General features: G+C 36.6%; 1 protein-coding gene across 1 annotated transcript in view; it reads left to right on the top strand.

Moving 5' to 3' along the window:
* The first annotated feature begins 12,838 nt into the window (after nucleotides 1-12,838).
* ZBTB38 (zinc finger and BTB domain containing 38) overlaps nucleotides 12,839-27,960 on the top strand; it is a 90,811-nt gene continuing 75,689 nt past the window's right edge. Inside the window, exon 1 of the mRNA XM_031957864.1 lies at nucleotides 12,839-13,092. The gene's annotated coding sequence lies outside the window, so the exon portion shown is untranslated. The remainder of the gene's footprint in view (nucleotides 13,093-27,960) is intronic.

The following is a 27,960-nucleotide window of genomic DNA, read 5'->3' as shown; positions in this document are numbered from 1 at the left end:
TGAGGATATGGGGGAAAATTAGATTTTATAGAAAAGTGGCATTTATTGATTGTCTCTAAAAAAAGAATAATACCAGTTGTTGCTAATAGAAGTGAGAGGTGGCCAGGGGATGCTTGATCCTTTCTTTTCCATCATTCCACCTAGAAAAGGCTGAGACTGAATTTTTCCAGGTCTCACCTGTCTCCTCTCTTTAGTCCTTCTCTTCTCTCCCTGTCCCTTCCTCCCTGTCCCTCTCCTTTATTGATTTAGAGGCTTCAGAGATTCAATCAGCAATAAGTTGCTATAATTATTAGTCTGGGGCAATATGGTGGTCTTCAGGTCTTCAAGTCTAGATGGCCTCTTTCTCTGCTACTTTATGGAAATTATATCAAATAAAAAATTATCAATAAAATTATAATTGCCTGGAACCCATTGTAAGAAATATGTACTATTCAGATAGATTTAGCTCTCTTTTTAACATTACCATATATTAATCTCTCTAATCATATTACAACAAAATTAAATTGTATTTTCAACTAACTCCTGGCTTCTTCTAATCTCTTTTCTTGGCACAAATTAGATAATACAAACATTGTGACTAACTCAAGGTTACTTTATGTGTGAAACAAAATCAAGATACCGTGAACAGTTCTGATAAATAAGCAAAAAGTATCTCTAAAGGTTCTTGTTATTAGATAGGCATGAGACTGAGAAGTTGGTGAAAGAACAAATCCTTTTTTTCTCTCAAAGAGACAATTACAATCAACAGCTTCAGTCCAAGTCCTTTGTTCCAACACACCAACATGTTCCCAATGGTTCACATAGCATTTCCCTCCCTACTCAGCTCTTTTCTCTTTTTTCTTGATTTTCTCATTGCCAGCTCAGTTCATTAAGTGATGGGTGGGACAGACAGTACCCTCATTTCCTCATGGCAACTGCTGCTGTTTAACTCCTGTCATCTCAGTTATCTCTGACTTTTCATAGATTGTATGTTTTTGTCAAAACTTCTGGGTGTTACTCAAGTCCATATCCCCAGCTTAAGGGTCATGAGAGTACAAATCTCTTCTCAGGGCTAAAATGAAATGCTTGATCCTCAGAACTACAAATCCTAATATATATTCTAACTCCTATGATAGAAATATTTATTTTTCTATATCAAGTAGTTCCATTGCAAAAATCAATCACATTCTGGACATAAAGTCACTTAAAAAGTACAAGAAGATCATATCACATTGGCAATATTACAATAAAAGTTATTTTAATAGTATTTTATTTTTCTAAATACTAGTAAAGATAGTTTTCAATATTCATTTTTGTAAAACTTTGTATTCTAAATTTTTCTCCTTTTCTCCCTTATTTTCACACTCCTTGAGACAGAAAGCAATCTTATATAGATTAAATATGTGCAGTCCTTTTAAATATATTTCCATATTGGTTAAGTTGTGCAAGAAAAATCAGACCAAAAGGGGGAAAAACCCATGAGAAAGAAAAATCAAATAACAAAAAAGTGCTTCAATCCACATTTAGTTCTCTCTTTGAATATGATTAGCATTTTCCATCCCAAGTCTATTAGAATTACTTTGAATCACTGTATAAAATAAAATTATAATAAATAAATATTATTGAATTGATCAACAAGACAAATATTTTTTAAAAACAAAAAAGGTAAGGTACTAGCTAAATTTTAAAGCCATAGTAAAATAAGACACAGAATAACAAATGAGAATGTAGACTAAAATGGAGGGGAAGATTAGAAGATTATCAGAAACATATCTAGTGTTATATATTACCTACTTGTAATATGGGTAATATAACTATTATATATTATCTACATATAAAGTATTGTATATATACAAAGAATATATTCTATACATATAGAATATATCTCTATATAATACATTCTATATATTTATATGTTATATATCTACATATAATATATTCTATGTATTCTATATATAACATATTCTATGTAAGCCTCTATATCCCATATATTATCTAAACATAATATATTCTATATAATATTTTATGATATGTATTCTATATATAATATATTCCACATATTGTCCTATATGTAGCTATATATAATATATTATATTACATATCTAATATATTTGATGTATAATAATTCCACATAATATTATCTATTCCATATATCATTATAGTCTAAAAAACTAAAATCAAAAGAAATGAATGAACATCTTCAAAATTATAAAATACCTCTATACAACTTGATCTCAAAAAGAGAACTTAGTAAATTATATAGTCTAAAGAAAAAAAAAATCTGACCTATATAGATGTGCAAATAAATTCTATTATTTGTTTAAGAGTAAATAATCCCCATGGACCTAATCTTTTTCAAAAACAAAAAAGGATTCCTACTATTTAACTTCTTTTATAGCTTTGATATTTAAATCATGGTAGTGGAGAATAAAGTACAGAAAGAGAAATGTAGGCCAACATTACTAAAGAATATTGATATAAGAATAGCAAATAAAATATAAACAATGCATCAGAAATTATTCATTATGCCCAGGTTGTATTTATACCAAGAATGTTTGAAATTTAGATTTTTGCTGAATTAATCATATTAATTACAAAATCAACACATCTTATTATATTAACAAACACAGAAAAAGCATTTAAAAATAGCTCTCTTTTATTTAAAAAATCATTAGAATGATTTTATCTTTCATTAGAATGAAAGGACATTTCCTTAATGTGATCCAAAGTCAATATCTAAAACTAAGAACTATCATTATTTGTAATAAATGAATGAGTGCTACTATTTGACGTATCACTGGGCAGAGTAAGAGCTGGAAATTATTTTGGGGGAGATGGGAGTTCCTTCATGGTAGCGTGACAGGAATATGGCTACCAAGAAGCATGGTTGAAAGTATGAGAATGGATTGCTATAGAAATACAATGTTTCTGGTTGCCTTTGAGATACAATTAAATCATTTTACTGTTTCCTTTCCAAGGAAAAGTTGTGAGTCATTCTTCATCTAGCTGTAATTTCTGGCTCTCTTGATTTTGTTTATGGGGAAGTAGAATAACAGTACAGAAATATTTCCACTCATTGGTGATTGAGTAGATAGTTCACATTGAGAATTTCAATAGCTGAATTCATGTGTATAGACAATGCAAAATCAGTGATTTGCCAGGTATGATGGCACACACATGTAATACTTGCTTCTGGGGATGCTGAGGCTGGTGGATCATTCGAGTCTAAGAGTTCTTCCCCAGGCTAAGATGATGAGGTGTCTAAACTAAACCTGGCACAATGTAATGAAGGGGTGGAGTGGAAAATGGAAAGCCAACAGGCTACCTAAGGAGAGGTGAACTGGCCTAGATTGGATATGGAGCAGTTCAAAGTTTCCTTGCAAATCAATAGTCAGATCAGGTTCACAAGTAGCCACTGAACTTACAACCTGGGTGAAAATTGTAGATCTAATTTTGTTTTGTTTTTTTAATTTAATTTTAAAAATAAATAAAATCTTTGATTATTAACAACCCAGCCCAAACAGACCTGAGAGTCATCTTATATTATTCTTTGGCTCCTACGTTGCCATGGTCAGAGTATTCATTACAAAGAACCTGTGCTACTAGAGAAAAATAGCTATACTTTGCTGGGAAAGTCTTTGGAAAGAAGATGCAGGCTACTCAAAGCCTTTTCAGCATAATAGCACTTGATCCATAATTTTTTACTACACCATTAGACTTCTGAAACTCAGGGTCATTTCTATGCCAAAATGAGGTATCAGAAAAGGACTTTTGCCCAAGAATAAGAGACTTTGAATACCCCAAATGATATAACAGCCCTAATTAAAATAATGAAAAACAAGTTTTCATTCCATTATAATTTACAACCTAATAAATCCCATCATCTTTGCCCAAATTGTACCTGTAGAAAATTGTCGTGAACAAAACTGCAAATGGAAATAAACACACACACACACACACACACACACGGTTTGGGAAGCATTATCTCTGACATTTGTCATCCCTTCTTCCATTCTGAATGCAGGATGCCCTTTGTGCAAAGAAATGACTCATTCAAACCTGTTCTGATGCATTAATTTATCAGATTTATGTAGGCCCTCTACTATAATTAATTTAGGAAGTAAAATTGCAGAAGCAATTGAGTCATCTGAAACGTTATAATCTAAAAACCAAATTCAGAGGACCCATGCTTTCCCAATTCCCTTCTCTTTATTCTAGCCCCTTCCTGCCCTGCGGCTGCGACCCTAGTCTTGCTTCAAAACTGAAAATTCAGCACCTACCTGAGGGTCTAATTCTATCCTAAAAGATTCACGCAATTTTCATTGAAAATGACGTTTCCATACAAGCATTTTTGCTGATTAACGTCAAGGTTTTTTGTTTCTTTATTTTTTCATTTAAAATTTATTTTTTATTGATCCTCTTTGTAATTATATTATGGTAATTTCCACATAAATTCTCTTCACTACCTTATCCACAAAATAACCCCCTCCTTTATAACAAAGAAAAACATCATTCATGACATCTGACATTTATGCACCATTCTGTCTCCATAGTCCCCCACCTCCTTCTTAATAGATAAATGAATGTTTCACTTTTTTTTCTGGCATTGTGGTTGATTATTACAATTACTCAGAATTTGGTTCCCTTTTAATGTGTACTTTATTCTCCTGGTTTTGTTTATTTTACTTTGTATTGGTATATATGTCTTCACATATTTTTCCAAATTTTTCATTTCCTATTGAAATAAAATTTAATGAATTTTTAAATTTAATAAATGAAATTCTTATTGAAATTTCTTATTATCCAATACATACATATACCATAGTTTGTTCAGCAGTGGGCATCTACTTGGTTTCTGATTTACTACTACCTAAAGTACTGCTATGAAAATTTTTATTTATATGGGGTCTTTCTTCCTGTCTTTGACTTTTTGAAGGCGCATACCCAATAGTGGGATCACTGAGTCAAAGGATATGAACTGTTTCATAAGTGTAATTACATATTGTTTTCTGGAAAGAGTGAATCAATTCACAGCTCCAAAGCACATTAATGTGCTTATATTAAATCCTCTAATTTGACTATTTCCATCTTCTAATGTTTTTGCTAATGTTTGTACCATTGTGCATAGAGGACCAAGTCTGTAATCAGGAAAACTCACCCTTCTGAGTTCAAATTTTGTGTCAGATACTCCCTAGCTGTGTGATCCTGGTCAAGTCACCTAACCCACTTGGCCTCAGTTTTCTCATCTGTAAAATGAGGTAGAGGAAGAAATGGCAAATCACTCCAGTATCTTTGCCAAGAAAACCCCAAATAGGGTCATGAAGAATCAGACACTGACTGAACAAAAAGAGAAAAAGAACATCTTTACCACGCTGAAAGATATAAAGTAAACCTTCAGAGTTTTTTTTTTTTAATTTTAGTTTATGTTTTTCTTTTAATTAACAATTCAAAACTTCTAAAAACATGTGCCAGGGCCAGTTTGAAATTCTTTTAAAAATGATTTGTTTATATCCTTTGATCATTTACTGAGGAGTGGCTCTTGTTAATCACAAAGTTTCTTGATTCCTTAGAAATGGCACTGTGATCAAATACAAGAAATATAGACATTTCAATAGTCAATCAATCAGCCAAATGCTTATTTTTTATTTAATATTTTCCCTAGTTACATTTAAATGGTTTTTTATATTTTTTAAAATTTTTGATTCCAGATTCTCTCCCTAATCCCCATTCCCAGCCCCCATTATGAAACCACATGTGAAGTTATATAAAATATTTCCATAAAGTCATACTGTGCAAGAAAACATAGAACTTTCACCTTAAATAAACCTTCAAGAAAAATAAAGTGAAAAAAGAGAATATGCTTCAGTCTGTACTCAGATACAATCTGGTATGGATAGGGTTTTCCATCATAAGTTCTTCAGAGTACTGCTAAGAAGAGCAAAATCATTTATAGCTGGTCATCCTGGAACATTGGTATATAATACATTTTATTTTTCTTCAGTTCATGGAGAACTTTCCAGGTTTTTTTCTAAGCACATCCTGCTCATCATTTCCCATTGAACAATAATATTCCATCAAAATCATATGCCAAAATTTATTCAGCCATTTCCCAATTTATGGGCATCCCCTCAAATATTTATTAAGTAGCTAATAAGAGATTATAGGAAGTATGGTATAATGATTAGAGGGGCTAAACCGGAATCACATACTAGCCATGTAATCATGGAAAGTTAGTTAATCTTTCAGTGCTTCCAGTCAACTCTCTAAGACTCCAATTACAATTTCAGAGCAACGGCCATCTGAGTTGGCTGGGGGAGTTTTAACATTAGAGAATTCTTTATAATAATGAAATTTTAGATTCAAACTAGAAGACATTCCTCATTAAACTTATAATCTAGTTTACTGCAGAACATTAAAAATCCTTTATTGGTAATTCTAGTTAGAGATGGATTCTACTTGATTAAGAAATCTAATCTGTATACGATTTTTCCTTCTGCTTTTAATTGCAAATTAAATTGAATTCAGTGTTTATGAAATACCAATTATAAAGAGTTAGTGCATAATTTAAAGTAATTACACATTAGGTAGGCCTGTTACTGATGTTGTCCAGTCAATTTAGTTGTCTCCCACTCTTTGTGAACCCATTTGGTGTTTTTTGAGAAGAGATACTGGATTGGTTTGCCATTTCCTTCTCTAGCTCATTTTATAGATGAGGAAACTGAGGCAAACAGCAAGAGTTAAGTGATTTGTCCAGGGTCACCCAATTAGTAAGTAAGTGAGGTCAGATTTGAATTCACAAAGATAAGTCATCCTGACCTCAAACCTGGTACTCTATTTACTGTGCCATGAAGCTGTCCCATTAGATAGGCATAGGGACTGGGAAAAGGACTGAAATTGTGATATCATTATAAAGCTACTGGGGAAGAACTTTCTCTACCCCTGCAAGTTATTACCTTCTCTATAACGTGTGGTCTCTTTAGAGAGTCATCTAGCGTGCTGAGATATTAAGAGATTTGCCCAACAAAACATAGCCATTATATGCCAGATGTAAGATTTGAATCCAAGTTTTTTTTTAAATTTTTTAGTATTATTTTATTTTTCTGGTTATATGTGCACATTTATTTTTGAAAAAAAACATATTTCCTTATGAATCATATTGGGAGAGAAAAATCAGAACAAAAGGGAAAAAAATGAACATAACATATATTGATTTACATTCAGTCTCCATAGTTCTCTCTCTGGGTGCAGATGGTGTTTTCCACCCAAAGTTTATTGGGATTGCCTTGGAGCACTGAACTGCTGAGAAGAACCAAGTATGTCATAGTTGATCATCACACAATCTTGCTATTACTGTGTACAATGTATTCCTGGTTCTCCTTGTTTTGCTTAGCATCAGTTTGTGTAGATCTTTCCAGGTCTTTCTAAAATCAGCTTGTTCATCTTTTTTATAGAATAGTAATATTCCATTACTTTCATATACCATAACTTATTCAGTCATTTCCCAATAATGGGCATCTACTCATTTTCCAATTCTTTACCACCACAAAAAGAACTGCTGAAACATTTTTGCACATGTGGGTCCTTTCCCCCCTTTTACGATCTCTTTGGGATTACAGATCCAGTAGTGACATTGCTGGATCAAAGGGTATTCAGTTTTATAGCCCTTTGAGTATATTTCCAAATTGCTCTCCAGAATGGTTGGATCATTTCATAATTCCACCAATAATGCATTAGTGTCCCAGTTTTCTACATCCCCTTCAACATTTGTCATTCTCTTTTCCTGTCATCTTAGCCAGTCTGAGAAGTGTGAGGTAGTACCTTGGAGTTGTTTTAAATTGCATCTTTCTGATCAGTGGCATTTTAGAGCATTTTTTCATATGACTAGAGATGGCTTTAATTTCATCATCTGAAAATTGTCTTTTCATATCCTTTGATCATTTATCAATTGGGGAATGCCAAGTCGTTATACATTCAAAACCAATATTTTATCCACCGTGCCACTCTGCCTCTCTAGCCAAAAAGACTTCCCTGACCAGAATATAGATTGAAATGTTTAAACATTAAAAGTCATATAATAGGTTACAGGAACTGCATGATGGTTTAAACATATCCTTATCTTCTGTGAAGCTCTTAGAGCTAAACTACAAGAAGAGATGACATCAAATAAAACAGAGAGGAGTCTCAAAATTTAAAAAGGCAGAAAAACCTCAGTAATTCTTATCTCTGTCACTTGTTATTTGCGTGTACCTGGGTAAAACTTTATGTCCTTCCTGAATGCAAATCAACACATGCTATATTCACTTTTTTCCCCCTTTCTTCTTTTTTTTTTCTTTTCTCTTGTGGTTTTCCCCTTTTGGTCTGATTTTTCTCTCCCAACATGATTCAGATCCTTTCTATGTAAAATAAGGAGAAGACCCATAATTCCTCCTCACTGGGGTTGTTATGAGGATCAATGAAAGTGTGTAGGTACTATATAGACACATTAATGTTCTTAACATTTGAATCCTAGTAATTTAAAGTTCATATTATAATTATAATATATGAAATTCATATATAATTCAACCAAGAATAGGTTATTAATGAAGAAGGAATTGGCAAACAATTAGACGGACAAATTTGTAAGGGAAGCATCTGAACTACTTTAAAAGAGAACAAAATGTTTTAAGCATATAAAACATTAGCTGTTCATGTACAAGCAATCTGTATTATCAATTATAAATGAATCTATTCAACAAGGCCAAACAATTCATCTACTTGGCAACAGTTCGTTAAATTCATCCATGTTATTGAAGGTTGTTTTTTAAAAATTATAATTATGTTCCTATTTTTCAACAATTATATTTAATTAAATTTAATTAAAAATTATGCTGTTAATTCTTTGTCAGTTCCAGATAATGTCACCTGAAGGTTTCTATATTGCACATTTTACCGAATGAATGACTGCAGCGTCCTTCTAGAATTCCTAGCATCAGACTGACAGCATAGATTCAGAAAATCCAAGAGAGGATACCTATGTACAAGCAATACACAAGACATTAATATGCTTATCATATATTAACACCATCTATTACATCATCAAAATATATTAAGTATAATTGTTTAGATTGTCTATAACACAAGTAAAAGGTGGGGCCCCTTGCAGGGCAGGAGCAAATGGGCATTATCAACGGTTTCATGTTTGGATGAGCTGGATATGAAGGAGGTGTAATTTCAGGAGCCTCTTTGTATTACCCTGTTAGGTGCCTTGTCAGTCACCTTCTTTTGGTCTCTATGGTTAAAGTCAGCCCTAGAGAAAATAGAAAAAGAATGTCTGTATCTTGGGATTAGTAACAGGTCTATTCATTTTCTTTTCCATTTCACGTTATTCCAGTATCACAAAATATATCTAAACTTTATCTAATTAGGGAGACATCCTTATGTGACAAATAGCCCAAACTACCAAGACTCTGGGGAACAGGAAAAGTGATAGAAGGGGTCATATAAATAAGTTGCTAAAGATGTATGTGACTTTAAAGTATTTCTCTGCCAAAGGTCAAGCTATGTGGGAATGTGTAGAGTGAATTGTACTAAGTTTTCTTTGCTTTTTTTGGATGGGGGGGGGGGGACAAATACTTTGGGGTTTTCTGAATAGCAGGACTATGAAATAATAGAAAGAATGCTGGTTTTGGAATGAGGAGAGACCGAGACTGCCTTTGAAACTGACCAGGAACACATGATTTAGCCTCAGTTTTCTTATCTGTAAAGTGAGGGTGATAAGAATATCCGCAATACTAGCTTCACAGGATTATTACTAGGGCAACTTAGCTAATACAGGTAAAGTACTTTTTAAACCTTGAAGCACTACCTATGTTGTCAGTTATTTGTTTTGGTGGCTAGGTAAACTGTAATATGTTAATATGATTATATATGATGATATAAAATGTTCATATAGCTAGTTTTGAAAAATGGCAATTATATAGACTCCATCAGTACATGTAAAGGTACATAAGAAAAACAATTGTTAGGTAAAAATAGCAGAACACAAAATATACACTGATGATGTATTATTGTTCAGTTGTTTTGGTTCTAACACTTCATGATTATGTTTAGGGTTGGGTTTCTTTTTCATTTGTTTTGTTTTGTTTTTGGCAAAGACACTGAAGTAATTCGCCATTTTCTTCTCCAGCTCATTGACAGATGAGAAAACTGAGGCAAACAGAGTTATATGGTTTGCCCACAGTCATATAGCTAGTAAGTGTTTGAGGTTGGATTTGAATTCAGATGTTTCTGACTCCAGGCTTGGCGCTCTAATTTACAATTCTATAAAAATTGTGTGTGATTATAAAATAAGAGACAGCGGCATAATTGATAAAGAGCTGGAGGAAGTCAGGACTTGGGTCTACATCTTGTCTGACACATTGATTGGTGATTCTGAACAAGTCACTTAACTTCTCAGTGCTCTAGACCAGAGATATCAAATTCAAATTGAAAGAATCCTCTAAAACTATACTTTGCAGAGAAGGTGCGATTCTGTTCAAGTAGAAGAATTCCAATGAATTCACAGGTCCGTTCCTTAACTATGGATAAATAATGAGATGGGAAGAAATTATAATGATCAGAAGAGGTTTGATGATCACAAGGTTGTTGTTTTTTTTTTTAGTAAAATAAATTTATTTGTAATGAAAAATAATAGAGACGGTGACAGAGAGAGAAAGAAATTGGTTTCAGCCTGCTCTTCTGGCTGTAGAGTCCCCCAATGACATCAAGGACAAAGTCTCCATGGAATGAAAGCAATTCCTCTGAGTAGCAACTGGCGCAATTCCCAGTGGAAAGGCCGAGGTACCTCCCTCGGCTGCCATTGCAGGTGGAAAGTTTGACTAATGTGAAGAGAGAGGCCCAGTGAAGTGGTTCATGGCTGGCCCCTCATATAGGTGCAACTGGAAACTACCCACATGTTACTATTCGGAAAAACACCAACGTAACCCCTACCAGGCATAAATCCTCTGCTAGTCTCCTCTAAAGAGCCTGAAACCATACTTTTACAGTTGTTTTCTTTCTGTGTACATGTATATGTATGCATGCATTTTCTTTTTTTCTTTTTTTTTTAATGAAAGCTTTTTATTTTCAAAACATATGCATGAATAATTTTCAACATTCACCCTTGCAAAATCATGTTTCAAATTTTTCTCCCTCCCTTCACCTCACCCCTGCCTGTAGAAGGCAGCTAATCCAATATGTGTTAAACCTGTGCAATCCTTCTATACACATTTCCACAATTATCATCCTGGTGTGCATGCATTTTCTAAGTTTACGTGAGCACGTGTCTCCACCACAGCCCCATAAGTTCAACTGACCGACCACTAAAAGGACAGAAAGGATGGTAAATACAGGAAGTCCTCTTGCCATTTTACAATCTCTTTCTTTGTGTGTGCATGTGTATGTATGCGTGCATTTTCTTTTCTTCCTTTCTTTTTTTTTTTTTTTTAACTAAAGGTTTTTATTTTCAAAATATATGCATGGATAATTTTCAGCATTCACCTTTGAAAAACCTTGTGTTCCAAATTTTTCCCTCCCTTCCCCCCACCCCCTCCCCTAGAGGGCAAGTAATCCAATATAAGTTAAACATGTGCAATTTTTCTCTATGAATTTCCACAATTAACCACGCTGGTGTACGTGCATATTCTAAGTTTATGGGACCACGTGTCTCCACAACAATCCCATGAGTTCCACTGGCTGTTCACTAAAAGGACAGAAAAGATGGCAAATCCAGGAAGTCCTCTGGCCATTTTAGTCACTTCCTTTGTGTGTGCATCTGTATGTATGCGCGCATTTTCTTTCTTTCTTTTTAATTAAAGTTTTTTATTTTCAAAAGATCTGCATGGATAATTTTTAACATTCACCCCTGAAAAACCTTGTGTTCCAAACTTTTCCCTCCCTTCCTCCACTCCCTCCCCTAGAGGGCAAGTAATCCAATATATGTTAAACATGTGCAGTTCTTCTCTATGTATTTGCACAATTATCACGCTGGTGTACGTGCATTTTCTAAGTTTATGGGAGCACGTGTCTCCGTGACCGTCCCATGAGTTCCACTGGCCGTTCGCTAAAAGGACAGAAAAATGGCAAATCCAGGAAGTCCTCTGGCCTCGGTCCTTGGACATTTAGTTCATTTTACAAATGTGCTCGGCCAGCGTGGAGGCACATAGTAGGTGCTTAATAGATAAGTGCTGGCTAGCTGGCGGATGGGAGGGCCAGCGAGGGCCGGGCGGCCTTCTAATAGAATTCTCCCGTTTTACATATGAAGAGGCCGGAGGAAGTTCACGGCTTTCCAAGATCACCCAATTGGTCACTCCAAGTTGGGATTCAAATTGATACAAGTCCAGCGGGAGGCCCCCCTGCGCCAGGCCGATCGGCCCCATCCCCTGCAGCCAGCGGCGAGGCGGAGTCCGGCCGGGGAGGACCAGAAGGAATTTTCTCAGGGCGTTCCAGCTCCCCACACCCCCCCCCCCCCCCGGAGGACAAGGCCAGGCGTGGGGGTGGGGGTCAGGGGGAGGCCCTCAAAGGCTCTTTTTGTCCCCAGCCCCGGAGCGGGCCAGCTTTGTAACCAAGGCCGCTGCTGCTGCCGCGGCGGCTGCTGAGTCAGATACTGTGAGCTTCTGCCCCTGACGTCATCCGAGCTTGCTCCGTCCACCAGCCTCTCCCCAGCAGCCAGGAAATTGGACTGGGGGGGATGGGAGTAGCAGCTGCAGTAAATCTCAAAGTAAGGTAAACGCCTCTGTGCCCTGCCCTCCCCTCTGCTCTCCTCCCCCCTGCCCATCTCCTCCTCCTCCTCCTCCTCCTCGTCGTCGTCCTCCTCCTCCTCTTCCTCCTCCTTCCCTCCCAGCTTTTTTTTTTTTTAAGCCCCTGGTGGAAGGCAGGCTGGGCTGTAGCGCCCCAACTTTACTGAACATCAGCAATGCAGGAAGTCAGAGTGGTGACATCAGCGGGCAAATATCTGGAGCTGGTCCGGGCAGCAGCTGAAGGAGCCCAAGAGACAGAGAGAGACAGAGAGACAGAGGGAGAGAGAGAGGTAAAAGCAGGCAGCGCTCCTGAGCCCTGAGCCCGGGGGAGCGGGCGGCAGAGGAGTCTGCACGGAGAGTAAGTGTGGCGGGGCGACCCCTTGCACCTTCCCCTCAGCTAGCCCAGGGCCCCCTCCCACAGCCACCGGTCAGCAGCTGCACAAGGGCGAGCGAGGGACCGTTTCCCCCCAGTGGAGAGAGGGAGAGAGAGCCATCAGGATCGATTTCAAGGCCCGGGGAGGCTGGGTGCCTGGCACTGGCTGTCTCTGGAATGCAGGCAGGGGCAGGGAGAGGCAGGAGTGCCAGCAGGGCCTGGACTGGGCACAACCACAGAGGCAGCCACCCAGACCGCAATGCCAGCCGAGGCTCCTGGCCCGCAGCGGGGGGCCGGCACCCTCCAGGATCCAAGGTGCCAGGGCTGCAGCGAGCAGGCTCTCTCTCCTCCGCTCCCCTTCTCGGGTCCCCCAGCCTGGGCTCGGACCATTGGACCGGTGCCTGTCTTCGGAGACTTGGGGAGAGTTTACTTCCTAGGTCACGAACTAAGAGTTCCCACTTGCAAACAAACTCTGTTGCTAGCTGGTGCCCTCTGTCTCTAACATGGCTCTTGCCCACCTGGAGCAGCAGGCAAAGGAAGACCACAGCCCAGGCGTGGAACTGCCAGGGCCCAGGCCGGATTGGCAGATTGCGGAAACGTAGTCCCGGTTTTGCTAACCTGATTACTGACAATTCCACTGTCCAGTGTCCTATTTATAGAAGGATTATTTTTATTCCCGCTTATGCCCTCACATCTGGCATAAGAGCAGATGCCAGAATCCCGCAGATCGTGTCTTGTCTTTTCCGCGTAGTCTGTTTTCTTTCCTAAAACTTTAGTTCTCCGCAAACCTTCGGTCTTCATTTTGCCTATGGTTTTGGAAACTCTGCTTATGTTTGTATGATGATTTTTTTTTTTTTTGGTGACAAAGCACTCCCCATCATCTTGCTTTAATATTCACAATAATCTTGGGAGGTCGGTAATCCGCGTACCTTAACTCCCATTTTATAGATGGGATAACTGAGGCCGAGATATGGGGGAAAAGGCCCGGTGTTTGGAATCAAAAGATGAGTTCAATCCTGGCTCTGCTATCCTGTGTGACACTGGGGGAATTCATTGATCTCTCTAGGCCTCCATTTCCTCATCCATAAAAATGAGGAGATTGGATCACACGGCACCTGAAATTCGCTATTTTAGGTCTAAAATCCTACCATATGTTGAAGGTCACTCAGCAGTTCAGTGAGAGAACCAGTTCTGTCTGAGTCCACGTCATCTGAGCCCAAATCTAGAATGTTTTCTACTTCACCGATGTCTGGATGATGACAGTTAGCTGGAAGCTCCTGTGCAAGGAAATAAATTTCTCAGAAAAACAAGAGTAAAAACATTTTAACTTGTATACAAACACAAAGGAACTACCCTAAATAAAGTTTTCTGATCATCCTTACTGAGCATTCTCCCTCTCCCCCAAGTTGTTGCCTGGAAAGTACCATTGTTGTATTGGCAGATTTAGAGAAAAATCTCAACCAGCTACAGATTCACCTCATTTTACATAACAGATGTGGTTCTGAAAACAGAAATGTCCATTTTCTTTCCTTCCATTTTCCCTTCCCTTCTCTTCCCTTTTCCCTTTCTTTTCCCATTCCCGTTCCGCTTTCCTTTCCTTTCCTTTTCTCTCCTTTCCTTCCCTCTTCTTTTCTTTCTTTTTCCTTCCTTTTTTTTTCTGATCAAACTGAATACTATTTTAAGTGTTTTAGAAGAGAACATTTGCAAGAAACTAATACCAATTCCTCTGCCATAACCATATATATGTATATATATATATATATTATATATATATTTGATGTCTAAGACAAGATTTACAAAAAATTTACTTCTGGCTAGCTGCATGAAATATGCCCTCAAATCAACTTTTTTTTTTTTTTTTTTTTTTTTTTAAGGTGGGCAAGAGGCGTGAGCCATCTGGTAGCTTCCTATGTTAACTAATTATTCTTGCTAACTAGGTGCTAAGCTTAATTGTTTTTATTCTCTGAAGGAATACAAGTATTGTCAGTATCTTGTAAAATTCAGCTCCTCCTGGCTGTCTACCCCAGTTATGGCACCAGATGAATCCTTTTTGTAAAATAAATCCCAAATTTTATCAGATTTGTAAATCTGTGGTTTTGGAGAGAGGGATATGTGTAAGGGCTGTATTCAAATGAGTAAAACTTGTCTCCGGGGTTTTTTGTGGCAAAATCTTTGGGCCCTTTCTGATTAGACAAATGCCGTTTGGACATGAAAGCCTTGTTTTCATTTGCTTCCAGCACCTTTTAATCTTCTTGCACATAGTAAGATTTCTGGGAATATACAATAGCATTGGAGGCCCTCAGCATCTCAAATATGAGCAGCTGTATTAGTATATATTCAAGGATTCACAGGGGATTCAGAGAGAAGGGAAGAGAGAAGAAAATGCAAAATTCTCAGGGGACCAGAAAGACTAAAACTATAAGCTCTAGAAAATGTCTAGATGTAATGGTGGCCTGGGACACAGGGACAGAGAACATGGATGGGGCTAATCTCTCAGACTGGTTCCTGTATCCTGTATTACCAGAATTTTCTAGGCCACTCTATAATCTAGGATTTTTTTATGGTTTTTTTTTTTTTTTTGCCAACAATCCTTTTGGCAGTGTGATGAATGTTTCCCAGAATTATGTATTTAAATGAATATAATAAAATATTTAATATTACAAAGGAAGCCAATTATATTGGAATACCGTTGTCAAAATACTTTTTTAAAAAACTTCATAGACCTCAGGTTCAGAAATACTTCTGATCCCACCCTGATCCTACTAGGAAAAAATCATTTTGGCCAGAGAGTCAGGAATCCTAGGTCTTCCACTAACTCGCTATGCCATTTTGGGCAAGCCACTTTGCTTATGAATTTCTGTTCCTGGGTATATAGCATGAGAGGAAACCATTTCTAATTTTCTTCAAGTTCTATGAAGGTTTCTATGAAAAGAACTGAGAACAGAGACCAGGTCAATACAATAGGAATAGCTGGTAACCCCAAGGACTAGTGTAAATTAACTTTTAAATCAATTGCTGTATCATTTGGTAGATTCCAACAGAAGTAAGTAGAGTTATTACCAACTTATTTATCAGGACTTCTTAAACTTTTTCTACTCACAATCTCTTTTCTTTCTTTTTTATTGTTATTACAGTTAGAGGTTTTTATTTTCAAAACATATGCATAATTTTCAACATTCACCCTCGCAAAACCTTGTGTTCCAAATTTTTCTCCTCCCTTCCTCCCTTCCTCCCATCCCCGCCCTTAGATGGCAAGTTATCCAATATATCACAATCTTCTCACCCAAGAATTTTTTATGCTACTCCAGGTAGATAGATATATAAAAATCAAATATTTGTTGATAATAAATCATAAAGAAATATATTTTAAAGCAGTTTTTTGATATGCATATAATTTTACCATTTATTAAAGATGAAAGAAAATTTGCATACTAATGAAATGGATTGCTTGTTTATTTTTACACAAAGAATTAAATCTTGTTGGAATATTTGATACCTTTTACTGTTCCCAAATTTGTCATGACCCCCACATTCAGTTATGAAACCCTACATGGGGTCAAGTTTGAAAAGCTTTCTTATAAATCAGGTGGCAAGTGTCATAGAATAATAACATATTAGATTAGTCAGGAGACCTAAGCTTGTGTCACCAAAACATTATTACATGACCTTGTAAAAATCACTTAATGGGACAGAGCCTCCATTTAAAAGATGAAAGGAATAATACTTGCACTACTTATTTCACAGGGTTATAAAAATTAAATAAAATAATCTGTAGTTATCAGTTATAATTTTGCCCCAGGAAAAGCTGAACAAACCTCTGGCCTCCTCTGCCTTGTGTCTCCTTGATAATATGTGAACTCACCTTGCCTGGAGCTGTGTTGCTCCATTAACATGGCATTGTGTTCTGGCATTGACCCAAATTTCCAACTTTGAAGTTACTGTAGTAACTAAAATCAATGAGTTGATAATTGTATTAAAGATGATGTTCATAGTGAGGGAGTTGGTGACTGTTTTCTAGGGGGCTTTCCCCTGGTAGTGGCAACCCATCCAAAGTATTACCAAAAGTTAGGATAATTATAAAGGTTCTAGGGGATGAGAATGACTGTTTATAAGCTCTATTCATTAGTTTGTTTAAATAAAGCCTGTCCTTTCTTAGATGTCTTGGATAGCCTTAGTTACTTTCATAAGAATTAAGCACCTTTTTTATTTTATTTTATTTTTTTTTGTGAAAAGGTAGTCAAAGTCTGATGTTTCCAGGGAAAATTCTGGCTCAAAATACAACCCAAAAAGATTATAGAGAAAAGCATTCAAGATTAAACACATCTTTATGAGTCTAGAGCTGCTATCCTGTGGTTCTTGAGTTGTTACATTCTCTCTTTCTCTTTCTCTCTCTAGTTCTCTCTCTATATATAATATATAGGCAAAATACACATACATGTGAGATATAAAGATATATGTGTGTGCATTTTATATATATATATATACATATATATATATATACATACACATATATATCCTTATAAAGTATCATATAAATGCAGGCAGTTGTTATATCTGCTATCATATAAGTGGTGGTTTCCAATTTCTTTTAGTCACATATCCCATCAACAAAAAATTTCTAAGCTTTCTCTCTTTTTCTTATATTTATACATATAAATTCTATGTATGCAATACTATATTCACATATATTATAAATATACATAAACTATTTTAAAACATGATAAGTAGTATTAATATGTTCTACACATTAAAATATATAAAATCATTTACGATGAGGTAAAGAGGAGACAATCTTTTAAAATTTTTGATAGTACAAAAAAAAAATCTTTTGCCCTTACTAAAATATGAGTAATAGTAGTTTTAGAGAGCGTAATGTACTTGTATAGCCTTCATTATTTTTGAAAATCTTGGTTTAATATTTTGTGATGTTGAGATTCAAAGGTCTGGTTCTGAGCTATTTATTTTGATAGTTGGTTTTGATGGCTGTCATAGCTGAAAACAATATGTCATAAAGATTCATAGATTCAAATGGAAAAATATTAAATCATGACATTTCCATAATCATGAAAAGTTTTTTTGTTGAGTTCTAGTTAGTAAATTTCCATTTTCCCCATGTCAATCAATTATTCTTATAAATTAATTTGAGGATGTTGCTGTTTTACATTTTTTTAACAAATGGAATCTAATCTCACTAAAATTCATTTGGTAAAAAACTTTTAGCAAATTGGAAAATTATTTCTAATTTTTAAAATGTATAGAAATGAGACTTTTTAGGGGAACACATGTTGTTTTCAACCCCCAAGCCTTAGTTTTTAAATGTTTTGCAAATTGTGATGATTTCTCACTTTGTTTAAATCATTTTCAGTCATGTTTGATTCTTCATGACTTCATTTGGGGTTTTTTTTTTTTTGGCAAAAATACTTCTTTTCCAGATCATTTGATAAATGAGGGAACTGAAGCAAACAGGGTTAAGTGGATTGCTGAGGGTCACTCAGCTAGTAAGTATCTGAGACTAGTTTTGAACTCAAAAGATTCATCTTCCTGATTCCAGGCCCAGCACTCCATTGTGCCACCTAATATTTCATGGCACAGGGTTCATAGTAAAGCAAGCAGCTATAAATCCATATTTCAATAATCTCCAATGGAGAGGGGGCACTTTTAGTCAGTTCTGATTAGAGTTTCTGAGTTTTACTTTGCAATGATACTGATGACGAGCCTTTACTTGGAATAGCAGGAGTGCTATCTGTCATTTTTCTTAGCATTTACTCATGCTCAGATCTATTGGTTTATGTACTTTCTTTGCAGGAATCTTTCTAAGCCATTTATCCATTTTGTGAGGGTTAAAACTAGATAATGTAGTCTGTAAACCTACTTAACTGAGCACAGGTAAACAGAATACCCCAAAAGCTAGATATACATTCATGTGAGATATAAAGATATATATATATATGTGTGTTTATATATATATATATATATATATATATATATATATATATATATATATATCTTCTTATAAAGTATCATATAAATGCAGGGCAGAGAGAGGGTACTATTGTCAGGGCCTCCAGGATTTTAACCTTCCAGCCTCCTCACCTACCATGTGAGCAAGTGACCATCTGAAGTAAGGGCCCAAGAAAGCTGCCAGTGTTGATCCTTACAATAAATGTTAGTGTAGTCTAATTTTTAAAGATTAAAAACAAATAAATAAATGAGAGTTATGGGCAATATGTGGGCACACGACAGAGACACACGAGCGAGACATAGAAAGAGAGACAAAGATCAAGAGAGATAGATACATGAATCCCTGTGGCAGACTGAGTGAACCTTTCTCCAAATGACATTTTTAAATAGATGAAAGAAATGCTCAATTTTAGATTGAGGTGAGTGAAAATGTTGTTGATATAATTATTCCCTCCACTGAAGTTCATGGACCCCTATTAGTACCAGGACAAGAACCTCGGAGATGCTCTAAGATTTTATTTTCTCCTCCCAGGGGGACCGTGCACCTCCATTTTGGAGATTCCTGCTTTAGCAAGATCAGGTTACAGTTCACCTCCACTCTCCCAATACAAACAAGTTATTATGTAGGATTGATAGAATGAGCATCTATACGGCAGGTATTTGGAATTGAGGTCTAGTGGATAAAATCAGCAGAAGATCAAAAGAAAAGATGTCTTCTGTATAAAAATTAGGTAGCACAGAGTATGGAGATCTAGGTCTAGAGTTAGAAAGAACTGAGAACTTAAATCCAACCTCAGAAACATAAAAGCTGTGTGGCTCTGGGCAAATCACTTTAACTTGTCTGCCTTAATTCCTTTACCTGTAAAATGGGAATAATTAATACCTACCTCCCAGGGTCGTTGTGAGACCACATGAGATATTATTTGTAAAATCCTTTGCAAATCCTTACATTAATAGATGCTTATGATTATTGTGAGTAACTAGCAGATTACAGATGAGCAAGAGAGATGGTCCCTGTCTGTCTTTAATAATGGAAGATACCTTGCATATAAGAGAGAGTGGCTAGGAAAGAGTGTTTTGACTGGAAAATTACTGGTATGGCGAGCGGTGTGGTAGGACAGTCATGGCACACCCTTTCTAGAAGTGAATGCAGGGTTGATTTGATTACTATTCCCAGAGTAAGAGTGAGAAATTATAGGGGAAGGGGGGGGGGTTCTTTCATGGTGCTCCATGGTGCTTTCATATTTGCAAAGCACTCAGTAAACCTTAATAGTTATTATTATTAGGATATCCTAGGGCAGAAGTCACTTGTCAAGGGAGGCAGGAATGCTAGTCTTCTGACCTTCCCCATGAAAATTCTTGAAGGAATAAAAAAAGGACTTTTCTGGGAGCGGTTAGTTTCCTATTCTGCCAGAACTATTCCACTTGGACACAGCTCTCTATTCAATCTCTCATCCTGGTTTAGAATGGTCTGCAAATAGTTTCAAAAATCAACACACACACACACACACACACACACACACACACACACTATATTTATTCAAAATTTGCATTGCATCCCTTTAGATTTACCAGCACTTCTCCCATTCAAACCTTACCTACGTCATTAACTCAAGTATGCTTCTTAAGGGCAGGAAGTGTGTCTGCAATTTATTTTTGTATCCTCCTACAGTGCTCTCTGCACACTGTGGTGCTCAGTAAATGTTGATTTGTTGACCGTCTGACTTCTTCAGTCTCTGGGTTAAAGAGGACAAATACTCTCCCAGGAGAGGTATGTTCAGAAAGACCCCTTCCCCCCTTCCCATAAAGAACAGAGAGATAGAAAGTAATGCACTTATTCCAAGACTACTCAGTGCATTCTGGATAATCATTTGGTCTGCCATGATTTCTGTGATTTCTCTGTGTGCCAGCCAGTATTTTGGCCATGTATGATATAGTTTGTTTTTCTCTGGGGTCAGATATGATTTGAAGCTGGACTGATCTATGTGGCTCTACAGGGATCTATAATGACGCCTATATTTCTGGAATGAATAAAAAGTTTACTGATTAAAAAAAAGTCTAAAAATAAAAAAATAGGTCCTACTTAAAGGATATCTCATCAAAAGCTTGTGCTCTTTTCCCACCCGTTCCAATGACAGGGATTTTATTTCTGTTTTTTGTATGGTTTTGTGTATTGTTGTTAGTTTGGGTTTATTTGGGGGGATTTTGGTGGTGGTTGTTCCTTCCAGCGGTAGTAAGGGGCTTGAAGCTTGCATCTGCCATTAACATGCTTCTATGACCTTGAGCAAATTTCTTAATATGTCACAGATCCAGATTCCCTATTTTCAGAGAGGAAGCACTGAAGACAGATTGGAAATGAGTGAGATCTTTTGTCTCACCAAATCTGGTGGTTCCCCGGTTTTAAAAATAAAAGAAAGGGGATTGAAAAATGCTGAAATAGGACCTCTATCTAGTTATGTAATATCATTCAGTGCTATGTTTAACATGGCCTTTCCCTGCTGTGAACGGTCAAGATTATAGGCCAGGCTGTTTAGCCATAAGAAGCTGGGAAACAGAAAAACCTACTCTCTCTGCTTACTTGCGTGCAGCTCAGCTCAGGCTACACACATACAAGCCACAGAATACTCTTGAATCTTTCCCCAATATTTACAGTGAAGTTTATACTGATCTATTAATTTTTCTACCCTTTTGACTTCAGACCTGGTGATGACTGCCCAGGTAGGAAAGTTCTTCCTTGTTTGTTTTCAGAAGCAATGTTGAAGGAAACGCTTTAAAAAAAATTTTTTTTTTTTAAAATTTTCAGGTCAAATAAGCCAAGGAAGGACTGATTTATTCTTTTTGGAAAAAACTATTTAAAAATTAACGGAGGCACATCAGTATAGTGTAAGAAGGAAGATTAAAGTATTTTAATACTTATTTTTGAATATTTTATGGAGTTCATGATTTACCACTGGTATCTTTATATCATAAGTAAGATGGAATTATTGCTTCCAGTTTCTTAAGTGGAAAAACGGAAATTCAGAAGTTGTATATTGGAGTAAGAATCCCAGACTGCTGTCTACTTTTCTAGCTTTATCTGTGGTTTTATATAATTGGATTTGTTCCCATACATACCCCAGCTTTCCTTTCTCTTTACCTGGCCCATTCTCTCCATCTGTCATGCTCTCCCCTTCAGCCCATATCCATATGTGTCAAAGTCCCAATCACAGGTCACATCTTCTGCAAAGTCCCTATGAATCTCCATAGCACATCATATGTCTCTTATAACATCCTGCCGTTTATGTACATTACTCATCTTCCCAAATTGTCCCTTCCTTGGGGGAAGAGAACATTTCTTATTTTTCCTTTTCCCCACATACCCAGCTCAGGGCTTTGTATACGTATCACCCTGAGTGCTCAGCTCACTTCTCCGGGTCTTGGCTGTAAGAGGGACTTGGCCTGGGGGCCTTAAAAGGCCCCTTCTGGTTCTAATGCTAGGGTTTTATCTAAGGAGGATTTGGGGTAAATTACTTAAACTCTGTAGACCTCCATTTTCTCATTCACTCTACTAAGTATTCAGCAAACATTGAAGACATTTATCCAAGGCTCTGGGAATACACACATACTACCCACATATGTCCACATGTGTATGAATACTTATATCTATATACTATATACATACATATAAGTATACTTATATCTGTGTATCACATATAAATATAGAGCTAAATATATACACCCATGTATATATATGGGTATATGTGTGTACAAATGTCTTCAGTGATTTTGCTGAATGTCATTATTGTGTTATTATATAATCATACATGTGTATATACATAGATAAATACACACAGAGCATGTACACAATAATACACACATGTATGTTTGCATTTGTATATGTAAATGTGCACACATGTATGTAGACACCCAGATTAATCTATATTAGTATAGATAAATATAGATATAAATAGTTCCTTTCTTCAAAGAATTGAATTACTGGCGTAATTAAAGTAGCCCCAGATGATCTCCAAGGTTCATTCCAGTTCTAATATATTTATTTTCAAATGGTTACCATCTTTAATTGAAGCAATGCTTCATGACTCTAATAGGTGCTTAATCAATACTTGTTAATGATGAATGTATGACTTCTGATCAATCAATAAACATTTATCAGGCACCTGCTAAATACCAGGCGTTGTACTAAACATTAGGGAGACGAAGAAAGGCAAAAACATCCCGGCTCTTACAGAACTCATAGTCTAATGATGGGGGGATCGGGGAGGTTGGGGAATGACGTGCAAACAACAGATAAGCTCTGTGCAGGATAAGTTGAAAATAATCCCCAGAGGGAAGGCAGTAGAATGAAAGGAATCAAGAAAGGGTCCTGTTGTTCCTGGCCATCTTACTGACATGTTATTGCCCTCCCCCCTCCAACACCAATCCAGTGCTTAAACTCCACCCTGCCCAGGGCCCCCCGGCTTCCTTACTGGTGAATGGTCACCATAACTAAAGCTGGCCCACATTCTCCTTTCTGCCCACTGCTTGTGGTATATCCCAGAGTGGCAATATATGCCCCTTCTCCCTAGCCAATCCCCATATTTAACTCTGGGAACAATAATCAAATCAATGATAGGTCACTATTAATCAATTGCCCTACAACCTGAGTCTCCTTCCCAGTGGTTTCCTTGTATAAAACATATTTTCCAGGCTACCACTTCTTTATGTGTGTCTTCTCCAATTAGAATATAAACTCTCTGAGGACAGGAACTGTCTTGCTATTTATATTTGAATCTCTACCACTTAATACTGTGTCTGAATGTAATGAATACTTAATAATTACTTTTTCACCCATCCATCTATCTATCCATTCACTTATTCATAAAGTATCTGGTTAGTTATTTAGTTGGGTCAACTCTTCATGATCTCATAAACCATGCTGTCTGTGGGATTTTCTTGGCAAAAATACTGAACTAGTTTGCCATTTCCTTCCCCAACTCATTTGACAGGTGAGGAAACTGAGATAAACAGGGTTAAATGACTTACCCAGCTTCACATAGCTAGTAAATGTCTGAAGCTAGAGTAAGAGGTCTTCAAAAGAGCAATTACCATTAGTTATCTAAAGTAAAAATTCATACAATGCAAATAATGAAAAAAGTTAAGACTTTTTTTTTTAAGGACAAAGAGAGGAACAGAGCTCAAAAAAGGGTCTTTGTGAATTCTCTAATGGCAGTTACTTAATCAAGGAAATGATCTAGGAAGTAACTTAAAACCAGTGGCTCAGTGTCCATGCATCTCAAACAAGCAAACTAGATACTGGGACAGTTAATAAGAGAAATGGAACACTCATGAAAGAAGATAAAAATGGCAAAGAGTGGAGAGGTCAGGATCACCCAAGAGGCTTAGTGCATTATTCTAGACACTCTCTTTTAAGGAAAGATTGCCTTAGAAATAATCTAAGGCAGGGGTCCATCCCATTTTAATGGTTCTCTATACATTGCAGAAGACTCCTTGGCCCCTGGACATTATTTCAAAGAATCACTTGGTAATTAATTTTGTTTCTTTATCACAGGTAGACGCTCCCTTAAAAATACAGAGTACCAGTTTATTTTCAGCTGATTTATAGTCTCCAATTTTAAAAAACAGGTATTAAATATTTACAATATGCCAGGCACAGTCCTAGGCTTGGTTCAAACACAAAACAATTTCTGAACAGAGTTTATTTTACTTGGGGTGGTAGTAGAAACATACTCATAAATGAGCAAAAATAAGATAATTTGAGAAGAGAGTAAGCAGTAGATCAATGTAGCAGAATCATGACTATGATGGAGAAACTGGGGTTTGGGCTCAGAGTACTAAAATTTAGAGGGCTGTTAATAGCCCTTGAGCTTTTTATCACATAGAAATACCTGAATTAAGTGACCAACTAGCAGGAACTTTAGATTTTGTTTAAAATAAAAAGATAACATTTGCTTCCCCTCCCCCAAATGCTGTACCCTAATTTAGTTCTTATTTTCCCCTACTCCATGGCTAGGCAACCTTTCTATAGTCTAGTTTCCCCATCCCCCACAGACTTAGTTGATCTTAGAGAAAATTTACTGTCGACCCTGTCTAGGTTGGTCTATATTGTACTGGACATGAAAAAAAAGCTATTAAAAGTTCTGACCAAAATGTTCATAGAAGAATTTGAACCTGAACTGTCCCTACAAAGAAGATAAACATTCTAAGAGATAAAAATGAGAAGGGAGTGAATTCCTGGCATGTGGGGCCATTTGTACAACTACTCCGAGTTGGGATAAGGAATGTTGAGTTTCAAGAACAACCAATTGTCCAACTTGGCAACAATAGAGAAGGGCAAAAATATGGAAAAATAGGTTGTAGCCAGATTGTGTAAGGTTTTAAATGATAAACTGAAGAGTTTATATTTTATCTTAGAGAAAAAAAATGAATATCCATTGAAATCTGTTGTGAAGGAGAATAAATCAGACTTGTGGCTTAGGGACTTTTTGGTGTCTTGGAGGAGGGTGAATTCAAAAGGGCATACACTAAAATAGATGGACCACTTGGGAGTTTACTGTAATAGTCCAAGCAGAAAGTGATGAGAGTTCAAACTGGTACGGTGGCTGCGTGAACAGAAACAAGCAGAGTTGTTGCAGAGACAGAATCTATCATGTCTAGTTACTAGTTGGATATAGTCGATTAGAGAGAGGGAAATGTCAAAGATGCTTCCCCTTCCTTCATGTTATAGGCAGTAAGGTGACATAGTAGACTGAGCACTGAGCAGATTGAGCACTGAACCTCAAATTGAATAGCCCTGAATTCAAATTTGGTCTCAGATACTCAATTAGTTGTATAACCCTGAGTCACTTAAGTTCTGTTTGCCTCAGTTTCCTCAACTGTTAAATGGGAATAATAATAGCTCCTACTTCTCAAAGTTGTGGTGATGACCAAATAAATGGTAATTAGAAAGTTCTTAGCCCAATGATTGGCACATTGCAGGACTTATGTAAATATTAGCCATTATTATTGTTATTGCCCTGATGCCTTATTATGGTATAGAGGGGATCCATTATACTTGAAGGCTGTGCTAAAAGAAAGCATGAGCTTCAAGCCCTGGCAAGCCTTGACCAAGCTGGAAAGAAATAGTAATAGACTATATGTCTCTTGCCCAAAGGAGCAGTCCTAGCTTATTAAGAAAGGCTCATTGCCAGACTGGCTAGAGACTGATGAATTTTTAGCCTCAGCAGCTTCCTAAGACCATGTACTAATTTGGAGGTTCTTTTCAGCTTGGGGAGGGTTTATGGATATATTTTTTAAAATTTATAACCCTATTTTAATATAATTTGTTTTCTTTGTAATCCTATATATTTTATTTTATGCATTTAAAGACATTATCTGAGATATACATAGGTGTCACCAAGCTGCCAATAAGGGTCCATGACACCCAAAGATTCAACCCCCCTGGACTAAGTCATAAAGGGATTTTCCTGTGCTGCTTCGGGGAGCACTTGTTCCCACCGAATCATTTAACTCTGATGTGTTCAAGCCAAGTCTCTTAAAAATGCTGATCATGCAGGAGTTGATGTTGATAAGAATGACTTTATGGTTGATTACAATATATCATAGCAATAGATATGTCCTATTTTGTAAGATGAACAAGCCAGAGATATATCATTTGACCATGGTGAATGTGAGGGTTGTAAAGAGACCTGATTCCCCAGATCTATTTCATTAATGTCTGGAAAGAAATAAACAGAGAAGAGAAATAGAAAATAAGTCTTTATATGTTGCCTACTGTGTACTTCACATTGTCCTAAATGCTTTTTAGAAATATAATCTCATTTGATCTTCACAACAACCTCATGATATAGTTACCTTAATTATCCCTACATTATAGATGAGGAAACTGAGGCAAACAGAGACTAAGTAATTAGACCAGGAAATATTACACAGCTAATAAAATGTCTGAGATCACATTTGAAGTTAGATTTTCCTGACTAAAGCACAAAGCTCTATCTCTTGCATTACCATCTTTCAAATAGAAATTCATGCTTGCATATAGTAGCCAAGAAGAAGCTAAAATATGGATTCTTTCAGTTTTAGAGTCTGAACTCTCCAAAAGTATCAAGCACCCTACTCCTCAAGGTCAACATTAGTAATATTGTTCTATTTCCACCACATCAATCCTCCCCTTCACTCCAAACTCTGCCTTTAGAAAGGTCACAGATTTTACAGATTTACTAGGGCCAATCAGACATTGTAATATCTGTAATTTTTTAAAATTTCTCACACCTAAATTTCCCCATTTCTCCTAAAGAAGAGACTTAGAAAATACCCAACTGGAATTTTTTCAAGAACCATAAAGTGAAGCCTTTGGGTTTTGTTTTTAACCCCCGTGTCTTCTCCATTTCTGTCAGAGCAATGAAGATTCCCCACCCGGACTTCACAGATGACGTTTTTAGGGAAGCTGAGTCACCTGGAGAAGTAATATATGTCTAATATTTTGAGTAATATGGAATCTAGGCCCAGTATCACTTCAAAGCATCCATAAAGGGAATGACTATACTTATTATTAGCACTGTTTTTCAAGCTCTGGGTATTATAGTAATTCCCCTCTGCTTTTTTCTGTGTCTTTCTATCTGGTTATCTCTCTGAAATTCACAAATTGTCATTTTGTAAATGCAGAAGATAATATAATTTTTTAAAAATTATGGGAATTTTTAGAAGAATTTTATTTTAGGCAAATGGCATAACTGACCTACTTCCCCACCGTGTTCCAGCCCTGCCTAATTTAGCACGTGCCAGGAATTTAGTGAACTTTGCAAAGGACGATTTGAATGATCTCTGTACCTCAAGAGTTGCTTCTGAGCATCCCACAGGGCACCGTGTACTCTGTCTTTTGAAAAGTCTTTGAAG

The sequence above is a fragment of the Sarcophilus harrisii genome, chromosome 3, assembly GCF_902635505.1.
Source record: "Sarcophilus harrisii chromosome 3, mSarHar1.11, whole genome shotgun sequence".
NCBI classification, from domain to species: Eukaryota; Metazoa; Chordata; class Mammalia; order Dasyuromorphia; family Dasyuridae; genus Sarcophilus; species Sarcophilus harrisii.
Note: the sequence above shows the minus strand (reverse complement) of the source record. Positions and strands in the feature narration are given on the sequence as shown.